Source organism: Mustela nivalis (genome assembly GCF_964662115.1).
Source record: "Mustela nivalis genome assembly, chromosome: 1".
Classification (NCBI taxonomy): Eukaryota; Metazoa; Chordata; class Mammalia; order Carnivora; family Mustelidae; genus Mustela; species Mustela nivalis.
In genome coordinates this window covers 116269735-116283191 of record NC_139020.1, presented here as the reverse complement: position 1 = coordinate 116283191, position 13457 = coordinate 116269735, and the positions used below count along the sequence as shown (strand labels likewise).

Here is a 13457-nt window from a genome sequence, read left to right as displayed (position 1 = left end):
GGATCCCTTGCCAAATTCTTTTCTGCAGCCGCAGCACTATTCTACACTCCCAGCAACAATGTATGAGGGTTCCAGCTGTTCCACATCTTTGTCTCCATTTGGTATGATTGGTCCTTCTGAATCAAAGCCATCCTGGTAGGTGTGATATGATATTTCAGAGTGGTTTTGATTTGTAGGTGTCTGACGGCTAATGATGGTGTGCATCTTTTCACATGCTTATTTTTCATTTGCCTATCTTCATTGGAGAAGCGTGTATTTCCTTTGCCCATTTTAAATTCAGATTGTCTTTTTGTTGTATACTGGATATTATATATATTGCATATATGCTGGATTGTAATCCCTTAGCAGATACATGACTTGCAAATATGTTCTCCCATTCAATGGATCCTCTTCTCACATTCCTGATAGTGTCCTTTGAAGCACAAAAGATTTTCATTTTGATGAAATCCAAATTTCATCAAAATCCAATCTCTAAATTGAGTGTGCATTGGTGTCATCATTTGAAAAACAATGACTTAATATAAAGTCACAAGGATATGCCTATGTTTTCTAAGAGTTTGAGCTCTAAAATTGTATGTTTTAGCTGTTACATGTAGGTTGTTGGTGCATTTTGAGTTAATTGTTAAGTGGGGTGATAGATCACAGAGTTCTTACGATGATTCTACAAAATGAATATTGCATACCACAAGGCATAGAATAAGTTCTCAATGACCAGCAGCTAGTAGTATTATTGTATGATATGTTTTGGAAAACCACTAAACACCCAATAGTTACTGAACAAAATGCAAAGAAAGATCTTAGTTTGTGATCACATCTTCTTTTTGAGAAAAAAAAAAATCACCTACACTGATTGTCCACCTTATTCACCATCTTCAGTAACTGCTAGTTGTTTCTGGAAGATGAAGACCTGCCTTAAGTAGAGATTTCCAAGTCCAGGCCATTCTCACGGGCAGCCCCAGGACCATCCTGAAAAATGCGGGGTGTCAGGCACAAGCATAACCCTTCTCAGGATGACCGCGTAAGGATGATAAATGTGCATTTTGACAAATGTTTGTCATGAAACTTTACGGTTTCGTTCTTGTGTGTCTATGTTTGTGTGCACATGTATTTCTTCACATGAGCTTCCTGTAGAATTAACTTCTGAGCCTTCACCTACGGCCCGAATGCTCGAGTGAAGTCCGGCCCCCAGCTACCCAAATATGCCAGATATCTTCTCTCAATCTTCTGTATTCCCCGTGAGTCTTTCTTTGGGACAATATCGCTGAAAGCCCAGGGTTAGATCAGGGAAGCTTTGCCCCCAGGGTGCCTTTGGCAATGTCTGGAGATAGTGTGTGGGTTGTCCCAGCCGTGAGGGTATCACTGGCATCTAATGGGTAGATACCAGCGAGGCCGCAACACATTCCACAACACACAGAGCAGCCTCCCAAACAAAAACCCATCCAGCCCCAAGTGTCAGTTTTCCAAGGATAAGAAGCCCTAAATAGGTATCTGAGAGCTGAGTATGCCTACACCTCAGACTAGGGCAGCAAGATGTGATGGTTCTGGAATCAGACACCCCTAGGGTCAAACCTCAGCTCTCCCACGTAGCACCTTGATGTGTCTGAACAAGTTCCTTAACCTCTTTGAGCCTTCATTTCTTAATCTAATAATACATTTGATATATATAATGACCATGTAATACATAATTAAAATAATCTAATATATAGAATGTATGACATACTGATGAGCCTATATTAAATACTCAAGTATTAGCTTGAGTATTTAATTATTAGTATATTAGTATATCATAAGTATTAGAATTAACATAGGTCATAATAATCTCTCTCTCTTTTTTTTAAGTTTTTTGGTGATAATGATTTCTTAATAAAAATTATACTTTAAGTCAGGTTTATTGAGTTAATGTACATAGAATAAAATCACCCTTTTGAAATGTACAGTTCAATGAGTTTTGGGAAATGTACACAGCTGTGTAACCACACAGAATGAGGGTGTCAGTTTCATGCCTCAAAACTCCTCATACCCTTTTATAGAAGAAATCCCCTCCACATTGATCTACTTTCTGTCCCTGTCATTTTTTTTTTGTCTCTGTCAAAATGTCATGTAAATGGAATCACAGAGCGTGTAGCCTTTGAGTCTGACTTCTTTACTTCCATAATGCTTCTGTGACTCCACTCTGATTTTGCATGCATCAGTAGCCTTGTTCTTTTTTCTTGCTGAGTTGTATTCCATAGTTTAATTGTGCCATGGTTTATTCATTTACCTGTTAGCCGCCATTTGGTTGTTTCCAGTTTTTTGACTATCATGAATAAAGCTGTTATAAACATTAGCATAAAGGTCTTTGTGTGGAGGTGATTTCATTTCTCTTGGAATAAACCCATTCAACACCAGGAGTGAGATTTCTGGGTGCTCTGGTGAATGTACATTTAAATTGGTAAGAAACTGCCAAACTATTTTCCAAATTGACTGCACCATGCTGTATCCTTTTTTTTTTTTTAAGATTTTTTCTTTATTTATTTGACAGAGATCACAAGTAGGAAGAGAGGTAGGTAGAGGGAGACAGGGAGAAGCAGACTCCCTGCTGAGCAGAAAGCCTGGTGCCTAATGCCTGGCTCTATCCCAGGACCCTGAGATCATGACCTGAGCAGAAGGCAGAGGCTCAACTCACTGAGCCACCCAGGTGCCCCTCCACATTGCATCCTTGATCTACAACCTCCACATCCTAGCTAGCCCTTGGTGTTGTCAGTTTTTTGTTTTGTTTTATAATTGAATTTTTGTCATCCTAGAAAGTAGGAGGCGATATTGCGGTTTTAATTTGCATTTGTCCTAATAACTACTGATGTTGAGTTCCTTTGTTTTGATTTTACATGACAACATACAGATCATTTTGGATGCTTTCAATCTCATAAAAACTATGTTAGGCAGGTAGAAATAAAAGACTGTGTTCATTCTGAGAATTAAATGTATGCCTTCTCTCCACCCCGCCATCTTCAAAGTGACTGCTTCCTCATTTCCCATAAGAGAAGAAATGTCTGGTTTTGGATACTCTCTAGCAACCTCGAGCTGCGGCCAATCTGCGTCATCCTCCCTGTGTAATTAGAGGCTAGGTGCCCACGTGTCTCATTTTTAGGATCCTGTGGGCTACACTTGGCCCAGATTAGGTTATACTTTAGGCATTTTGCTGCATATCTCTTCTTTCTCCCTCAGTGCTCCATTTCTCAAAAGGCGCTTCAAAGAACAAACAGATTTAGGTTGGAGTGAATGAAGAGTCCCACTCTCTGGGGATGCTGGAGTGATAGAGACCTCCACCAGGCACGCTCTCTAAGCAGGGAAGCCAAGAAAAACAAAACCCACCAGCCCATGATGGTGCAGAATCCTGGCCTCAGATCCAGCAAGAGCTGCCTCGTGTCCTAAGATCATGGGTCCGCAGGGATTCTGCTTGTTTCCTCGAGTGGACGTTGGTGTGCTCATGGTGTCCGTATTTCCCCCCTCCCTCCTTCTCATGTGGAACCCATCACCCCCTTCTAGTTATGGTTTTCCAGAAAAAATACAAGATCTGTAGTTAAATATGAATTTCAGATAAATAATAAATAATCTTTCAGTATAAGTATATCCCATGTGGGGGCGCCTGGGTGCCTCAGTTGTTAAGCATCTGCCTTCCGCTCAGGTCATGATCCCAGGGTCTTGGGATCGAGCCCCACATCAGGCTCCCTGCTTGGCAGGAAACCTGCTTTCCCTCTCCTAGTCCCCTGCTTGTGTTTCCTCTCTTGCTATGTCACTCTCTTTCAAATACATAAATAAAATATCTTTTTTAAAAAGTATATTTCATGTGATATACTGCCAATGTTGGAAAAGTTAGCTTATTTTTATTAAGGAAGTCGAGCTCTTACTTGGGGAGAGACACAAGGACCTACCTGGTTTCTGTTAGACCTATGCTGATCTTTGTTTTGTATTTTCTTCAGGGGCCAGGTATAGAAACAACTACTTAATTTTCCCCACTCCTACATCAGTCATGATACTTCAGAAGCAAAAACAACCAGGGCTGGGGGGCAGGCACCTACCTTTCAGTAACAAATTCTGTAAAAAAGGGGAAAGAGCAAAGTCCCCTCCAGGCTGGATCTGGGGATAATCAAATGAACAGCGGCCCCCTTGCCTGGTGGTCTCGCACCGCTAGGGAGGAAAGCAAGCTGACCTCTGTGAGAGGGTCACTTAAATGCATTTCAGGAAATGGCCTGATATAAATTCATGGCTTTGCGGGCGCCTGGGTGGTTCAGTGGGTTAAGCCGCTGCCTTCGGCTCAGGTCATGATCTCAGGGTCCTGGGATCGAGTCCCGCATAGGGCTCTCTGCTCAGCAGGGAGCCTGCTTTCTCCTCTATCTCTCTGCCTACTTGTGATCTCTCTCTCTGTGTCAAATAAATAAATAAAATCTTTAAAAAAAAATAAATTCATGGCTTTGCAATTAAACTTTTTGAATTATTGCACTGCTCACACACCCACAGATAGCGAGCCCCCTACAGAGAGAGGATGAGCAAATTCAAACTCCCCGGGCTCTCACACAGGCTAACAGGAAAATAAATGCAAAATGCAAATAAAATTCAATAAGCATCACTTTTAAAATACGAGAGAAAAAACTGTATTAAGTGCCTCCTATGCCCAAGTTCCCTGTGGATATCGCCCAACTGCTCCCAGTTTTACCAGAATGTACTTGGGAGTTGGGTATTACACACCCTGAATAGTTTAGTAATTCTCACAGGGCTAGTGGAGTAGCTCGGATTTGAATCAGGGTCAGTGTCATTCTCGAATTGGGTCTCCCTACTAATCTACACAAGTCTGGTGCCATAATTAACCAGGGGAAAGAAAGAGAAACTTCCCAGTAAAGATGCTTGGCACTGTTGTGGGAAATATCACAGCGGATCTGTCCTATAGCACAAAGCCTGTGATTCTACCAAGTGAGCACAGCCCATCCCGGCTGCCTGACAGTGACGTGAGAGACGGGTTCCAGGTGCCATGGCCACGGATTGTTGAAGAGGCAACACGGGGGCTCCAGTAAGGTGTCAGGCCTGCATGTGGGTGGCCAAAACTCTGACACCGAGGAGAAGAAAGCCATCTTACAATTTTCAGAGACCAGAGCAGCGAGGAAATGAGGAATCCAGGCAGGCAAGAAAATCCAATCATGTTTCTAGCAACTATGAGCTGAGTGTAACTCTGAGGTAATGTCTGGGCTGGCCATGGCTTGGTCAGGGACCAGGACCCGTGTCCTCAGGTGTGGGTGCCAACAATAACACGCATTACCACTCCCAAAGCACTTGGCAGGTGCCAGGCTCTGCTGTCCGCCCTGAACATCTATTAACCATTTAATCCTCACAATGACCCTTTGAGGTAGGTTCTCTTGTTCTCTTCCTTTCATCTGTGAGGAAACTGAGGCAGAGAGAAGTTAAGTAACTTGTCCAAGATCCCATAGTAAGCGGTACAGCTGGGATTCCAAGAAGACAGTCTGCACTCGGAACCACCCACCACATTGCTGGGCGCTAAGTATACACTTCTGGCCGGGGGCAGACCAGGGCAGTTCAAGGAAGGTCTGCAGAAAGGGCTGAAATAATGAGTTGGAATCAACTTACCAGAGGAGGGCACCAAATGTAGAGGAGAAAGTTGATGAGAATGGCCGTAGTTAAAGGAGGGATGGAGAACAGGAAGCCACTGAGAGGGACAAAGAAGAAACCATCAGAGGGGTGGGAAGGGAATCAGGATTATGCGATAGAAGGGGAGCAGAAGGAGGAAAAAACTTCTGGAAGAAAGGGAATCTGTAGTGCCCAGTGCTACAGAGAACGCAAGAAGAGTAGGATCTGAGAAATGGACACCGGAATTAGCACTTTGAAGAAGTTTGCATTGAAAAGATGTGGGTTATTCTGCAAGAATATAGATTTGACTGCTGTAATAAAGGCCAAACCACAGTGTGAAGTGTATCTCCTCTCATATAAAAGTCCAGCCGAAACAGTTCCAGGCTAACAAAGCCATGCCTTCCTGGTGCGGACCCGTGCTCCCTCTATCTTGTTTTGTTCTGCCATCTTGAGCATGAGGTTTCTATCTCAGATCTAAAATCACTGTTCCCATCATCCCTCCACAGTCTGGCCACGATGAAGGTAAAAAGGAAGACTGGATAGCAGATAGCATGCCCCTTCCTTTCAAGGGCTTTCAAGGGGATAACCCAGAAGTCACATACATGGGAACCTGGGAGATTCCATGTTGCCTGGGAAAGTCTGGTATTTAGCTGGAACTCATGGTGTTTTGGGTTTTTTTTTTTTTTTTAAGATTTTATTTATTTATTTATTTGACAGAGATCACAAGTAGGCAGAGAGGCAGGCAGAGAGAGAGAAGAGGAAGCAGGCTCCCCGCCAAGCAGAGAGCCTGATGCGGGGCTCGATCCCAGGACCCTGAGATCATGACCTGAGCCAAAGGCAGAGGTTTAACCCACCGAGCCACCCAGGCACCCCAATGGGTTCTCTTTCTAACAGAAGAAGAAGACAGACAGCTATTGAGACACAAGTCTCTACCACAGAGGTCATTGGTCACTTCTGCAGTTGGTTTCATCTAGTGGGCTCTAGGGAGTTTGCAGGGAGAAGATGGAGTGAACTGAGAGGAGGAAGGGCTATCTGAGAAGGTTGGTGCTCACTGGAACTCGAAAAAATGACGGCAGTTTGAGGAAGAGCAGAAAAGAGAGGGGAGTCTGAACAAAAGTGGGAGATCTAGGTATGTTCGTGGAAAGCAGAAAAAAAAAAAAAAGAAGGAAGAAGAGAAAGAGCAGTTGCTGGAGAGGGCAAGGAGAGCTGGAAAGATCAGCCTTGGATACTGTTATCTCTGAAACCAGAGGGGAGGAGAAGACAGCGAGGAAAGCTGCAGAGACATTTTAGTGAGGAGAAGAGGGAAGTGGAACGAGCTGGGGTTCAAGTGGCCCCAAACCCAGTCATGTGAGTGAGATCATCTGCCTCTGTGACTGTGTCTCCAAGTGGGAAGGCAGCTGGGAGCTCACAAAATGTAAGGGAGATGTTCCCTTTGCCCACCTGGTACTAGTCAGCTGGGGTCACCCCTCGTTCCGGGGGGAGATTAACCAACATGGATGGACCCCTCTCTCTCCTACAAAGTTAGAACCTGATGGCAGAGCTCTTCCTAACCCAGAAAGCCAAACAGACACTGCAGATGCAGGGTGGGCACTCAATAAATTACTTGTGACACAAATGATGCCATGGATACATGAACGAGTAGATGAAGGAACACCTTTCATATTCTGTGACTTTGGATAGTTACTCAGGTTCGGGCCATTTAAGTTCCTCAGTTCCTTGCAGGCTGACATTCATCTTGACAGATTCCATTTCCAAACCTGCTTTCTTCTTCTCTAAAACATGAGAATGGTATATTCCCTGGAACATTGGAGGCATTGTGGATTTTACTGGGCTCTCGGTAGGTAGGTAGGTCCTTCGTTCGAGTTATCAGAGGAGCTTGTGAGGACCTACTCAAGTTGAATGGTGACTCTCTCCAGTTTAAAGAAATAGTATCAGGGGGTGCGTGGGTGGCTCAGTCGTTTAAGCGTCTGCCTTGGGTTCAGGTCATCATCCCAGAATCCTGGGATCAAGCCCCACATTGGGCTCCTGGCTCAGTGGGAAGCTTGCTTCTTCCTCTGCCCCTCCCCCCTATCATGTGTGTGGTCTCTCTCTCTCTCTCTCAAATAGATAAATAAAATCTTAAAAAATAATAACATTAATAATAGGTGGGCTTTTTCCCCTAAAAGAAAAATATCCATTCAGGGAAGTTCTTTGTGTGTTTGTTTCCAAATGCCATCTGTCACAATACTTCAGATGTCAGGCAAGCCATGACAGAGCTCAGGAATCCAGATACTTCAGACACAGAAAACCACCTCCCTGCAACCCACCCACACCCTCAGTTTATGTATTAATTGTCTCTTGTCTCTACTTTGTATTTCAGAAGATTATATCCAGAAGGATGATGAAGATAGAGGAAGACAATCAGATTGGATGTCACCTCAGCAAGCATCAAACCCCATAAAATCAGAAAGCCTTTTATTATAAAGTTATTTTATGTGCTGATGTATTCAGAACTAGACAAACAAAATGCCTGAGAGCTGGGGGTTGCTGCCTGAGCCAGTGCCGACATTAGCTTGGAGTTCCCCCTTTCCCCCGCGGGACGCTCTCAGCCCTGTGATGCCTTGAGACCTTGGCCCTCCCCAGAGTCTCTTTCAGAAACAAGCCCGTTCTGTGGTCAGACACAGAACGTCTTCACTGCGGAGAGAACGTCTCCAGGTTCAACTCTCACAACTGCAGAAATTACAAGCAAGCAGAATGATTACATCATTTCTAATTACAATTCCTCTTCCTGGCTCCAACATGAGGAAACAGTGTGCCTGCTTTTATCCTCCCCTCCAGGCTGCCAGCTCTCCCAGCAGCAGCCTTCACCTTCTGAAGGACAGAGCCGCCTCTGGTCTCTTACCCTTGGTAAGCTCTTTGAACTTGTGTCTTTTGAAGACAAGGCCTTCTTTAAGGCATCTGCTAAGGCCCTGACTCCCTGGCACAAGACAAAAACAGGTGTGTAAGGGGGCTAAGACCCTGGTCTTCTTCCTTTTGGAAGAAGAATGACTTGATGAATATGTTTGGACCATTTCCTCTGCCTCCCCCCACCATGCTCTCCTAGAGCACGGAGCATCCCAGGGTTCTCCGTAGGGGAGCAAGGCACTAATACCAAAATCCACTATTGGTTTCCGTCCCTTCCTGCCTTCCAGATTATTCTACTAGCTTTTGGCTTGGGACCACCCGGTCATCCCATACCACTTTTGTCTGACACCAGCCAGCATCGTAGGTAGGGTTCTCACTGCCTACCACAAAGGGAGCACGGTCTTACCTTGCTCTCCATTACTCTCCATCTATGACCCCCTCTTTCCCATACCACAGAGACAATGCACAGAGCAGATCACGTGTTTCCACGATGTTTACTAAGATAAATTAAGGGAGTAACTGTTCTATAACTACAAAGTAGTATTTGTGTCTAACCCTTGGTTACAAATAACCCTTGGTTACAAACGAGTGCTAAAGCTTGTCTGTCCTTCCCTGACCACACAGTTCTGCTCACCTGAGATCCTCGCCTCTCACAGGCCTAGCTCAGACCCTGCCAGAGTCCCCACACTGCCCCAGCCAGGGCTTTCCGCTTCCCCTTCGAACCACGGAGAGACCAAACTGAGTGGTTTTGCGTGCGAATCTTGCCACAGCACTTCTTGATACATCTGGGACTTTACAGGCAGTGTCTGGTGCTGGGAGTCATGTTGCCAGATGTACACTGACAGATTGGAGAGAACCACCAGCTGGGGAGGGGTCTGGGAATCATCTTATGCCAACAATGTCAGAGAAACTGAGGACACGGGCTGGAGGAGAGAGGCCATGGGGAGCGGGTGCGGTCATCGTCAGTGCTCCAACACAGAAAGAGTGCAGGACTGAGGCGAAGAGGCGTACCGGCCATTTTCAGGCCAACCCGAAGGCACACATTTCTCACACTAACCCAGCTACAGCAGTACAGACCTTTCCAAGAACTGGTGCATGCCTCTTTAGCTAAATTGTTCTAGCGAGATTAGCTGGCCCTCCAGCAGAGATGTTCCAGACAGGATTCTTTTGTTGGGTGAGGGCTTGGCCTTCCACATCCATAATTGTTTGTTTCTATGAAGAAGATGGAGAGAGAGTCGGGAGGTTTTTGGGAACTATGAGCCTGTTAAACCTTGCTGCCTGCTTGGCTCTAGACATCAGTCAGCTTTCACCTATTATTATTATCCTTTGAAATTCTGACATACTCTCCAGGAATTTAAAATATTCCTTTCCGCAGGGTGACACAGTTTGCCCGCTTTAAATTTTAAACTTCAAATCAGCTTTGGAACTAAAAGTTTGCTTTTACGATTTTAAAGGTTTCTAGCCACAGGAAAAGTGACGTGAACTTTGGAAATTTGCTTTTGAAATTTAGACCTATTGACCGACTTCCTGGTGAGCTTGAAAGTCCCTCTGGCAGGTGCAAACGGCCTGTTTAACTTACCTTTGCTCTTGGACAGATCAGGCCTGCCTCCCATCTTGAGCAGTCCAAAGCGGTGGTTCCCAAATCTGCCTGCACATCAGCATCTCAGGGAGTTAAAAAAAACAAATAAATAAAAATAAAATAAATGCCCAGCTTAGCCCCACCTCCACCCCCCGCCCCCGAGAGCTACTGATTTAATTGAGCTGCATTGGACACAGGCATTGGCAATTTTTTAAATTCTCTGGCTCATTCTAATGCATAGCCTGAGGTAAGAAGCTGTTCTCAAAGGTTCAAGGGGTGCCATTTGACCCCATGTCCCTCTCAGACATAACTTCAGGTCAAGCTGGTTTACCTGGATTGTAGAGGCTTATCAGTTCTGTCATATTCTGAAACACCATTGAGGAATGAATGAATTCCTTAAATCTGTCGCTTTGATTCTCAGGGGACCTTGTGCCTCAAGTCCATAGGCCCAAGCACAATGACAGAGTGAGAGTGGGGTGAAGGTTGAGGGATGTTTTTACATCCCTAATGAAAAAAACCGGTGGGTTAGAGTCAAGCTAAACTCAGCTCCACGTGTTCTGAGAGTTTCTCTTGGGTGCCCCTTGGTCAACAGTTTCCTGATGCCTGGATGAAAGTGGCTCTCTCTGAAGCCTCAAAGTATCAGGCAGGAGAAAGCATTCCTTTAAGGAAGCTTTTTGACATGCTGATGCACAGCTGTTTATATTCAAGAATAGCTATCCACTCGGAAAATCACATCTGTGCTGACTATTGGAATAGAACTGCCCATGGGAGTTGATGAGCCAGCAGGACCCATCCTTTTGGATGGTGCTAAATCCATCTCATCCCCACATAAAAGTAAACTCCACGAACGTATGTACAGACCTTACAGGTCTTCCCGGCTCTGATGGAGCAGCCTCTGACACAAAGGAGGTGCTCACTATAGTTAGTCCAAGGATGAATCCGCGAATAAATGAGTCAAATCATACTCAGGGCCCAGACAGAACTCCAGAAATTGTCAAGACTACTTAAAAATAAAGAACTGATTTCCAAAGTCTTTCCTCAGAGCTTCATGGAAATGCTCAGGGAGCAGCAGAGGAAGACCTGAACGACTTCACATGTGGACCTGGAGAGGGACAGGGGAACAGGACAAAGAGGGGTCGATCCATATGAAGTCCTGGGTCTACCCCTAAATGCTCAGCTTAAACCCCATCCTTGTCAGAATTCTCTAGCCTCCGTACCCTTCAGCCTGACTATCATGGAAGCCCCCCACCTCCACAGCACTGCCTCCCCCAACCTAGGGGTTTCCTGCTACTAACTATACTAACTAGTCCATTCCCCTCCAGGGCGAGCCCCTCTCAAATCTACTTCCTGTGCTCCAGGTCTCGAGCCCATCCCCCCACGCCCTTGCATAATTCCAGTTTTAGCAGTGATGGAACGCTCCGCCCTGCCCAGCTGGGAGATGCATCACCAAGCCCTCCTCAGAGAAAGCAGATTAGAAAATCTTTTTTTTTTTTTGTACCTCAAAAAATTAGAACTAGGCTTGTCCAGCCCTGGCAGTGTTAGCAATTATGCTGGAGAAGCATACAAATTTGAGTAAAAAAAAAAAAGGCCGAGCAGCTGCATTCTCCCAATCCCCAGGGCCTTAGAACACACCCCATAGAGAGAAGAGATCCTTTCTTGGAATTTGGAATGTGGTACTCAGTGAAAAGATCCCGACCTAACCATCTTTCTCTGGAGCTTTCACATCAACCACTTCGAAGAGACCTGAGTATAAAGGGACATGTTCACACCCGGTGCTTTTTAGTTTCCCTGTCAGCCTGGCCGTTGACCACATGACTTGGCAGAGCCGAGCAGTTCTCCCTGAGCCTCTGACTGGTACAATAAAAAATTTTTACTTTGAGGCTCGCTCAGCTTTCTGATGAAAGGAATTCGCTATGTCTCCGTGTGGGTGTTGCCTGTTTTTTGTGCAGGTGGAAACCTCAGATGCTTGGACCCAAAAGCTAATGTATTGAACCTCTTCTTGCATTTGTCACACTCTCTGCTTGAGATTCAAAATGAGGGATTAAATGCTGGTGACCTGGGCATTGGCGTCATTGGCTCCAGAAATGTCCCCTCCCTGACACATAACCCACACCATGGAGGTTGTTTCCTGTGGACCACACCTGTAGGGATGTGCATCTTAATTGGAGAGGGAAATATTCAAGCAACTCGATCTGTAACAATAACTTGCGATTGTTAACTACAGGTTACGGTTGAAGAAGAGCAGCATTCAAATTTCTAATCAAGGGGCCATTGTCACTGATAATAATCATTTCCTCTCTGTTTATGTCTGGCTCTGAAATATGCATCCTCCATGGGCTGGAAAGTGATGCTCATTTAAGAAACCTCCCTCCAGGGGCGCCTGGGTGGCTCAGTGGGTTAAGCCGCTGCCTTCGGCTCAGGTCATGATCTCAGGGTCCTGGGATCGAGTCCCGCATCGGGCTCTCTGCTCAGAGGGGAACCTGCTTCCTCCTCTCTCTCTGCCTGCCTCTCTGTCTACTTGTGATCTCTCTCTGTCAAATAAATAAATAAAATCTTTAAAAACAACAACAACAAAAAAAGAAACCTCCTTCCAGGAGCACCTGGGTGGCTCAGTGGGTTAAGCCTCTGCCTTTGGCTCAGGTCATGATCCCAGGGTCCTGGTATCAAGCCCCGTGTGGTGCTCTCTGCTCACCAGGGAGCCTGCTCCTCCCCCCACCTGCCGCTCTGCCTGCTTGTGATCTCTCTCCCTCTGTGTCAAATAAATAAATAAAATCTTAAAAAAAAAAAGGAACCCCCTCCCACCCCGCTCCGTCTGCATCACCACAACCTCTGAGAGGTTCACTTAGTGGAGATGGTGGGATTAGGGACTGAGAGAGACACTACATTTAAAGTAGCATCTAGTTAGCAGCCGCCTGATGTAGCTTTCCCCAACTCTCCCCTAAAATACACACAGGCACAGAAAAAGATTAAAACTCTAAGTCATCCAGTCATTGAAAAAATATTCGTCTGGCAAGCACTGAGTAAACAGTCGCTGCTTTCAAGGAATTTCTGGTCTAGTCACTAAACCAAACTCCGTCTTACTAACTATTGCTGTGTAACAAACTACCCCAAAACGTAGGGGCTTAACACAATTTCTTTTCCCGCAGTTGCAGTGGGTCAGAGTCCAGAAATGGCTTAGCTGGGTCCCCCAGCTGTAGGTCTCTCACAAAGCCACAGTCCTCTTAAGGTTCAACGAGGAACAACCGACCCACTTTCTTCCTCACTCACAGGGCTGTTGGAGGGATTTGGCTTCTAGTGGTTGTTGGACTAGGGATCCCTTCGGTTCTTGAGACATCAGTCTCTCCACAGAGCATGCCACAACATGGTAGCTTTTGAGGAG

General features: G+C 45.5%; 1 long non-coding RNA gene across 1 annotated transcript; it reads left to right on the top strand.

Moving 5' to 3' along the window:
- Nucleotides 1-4979: 4979 nt before the first annotated feature.
- Nucleotides 4980-8393, top strand: LOC309841149. Its single transcript, XR_014298975.1, has 2 exons — nt 4980-5195; nt 7976-8393. It is a non-coding gene; the product is annotated as an uncharacterized lncRNA (long non-coding RNA).
- The last annotated feature ends 5064 nt before the right edge of the window (nt 8394-13457 follow it).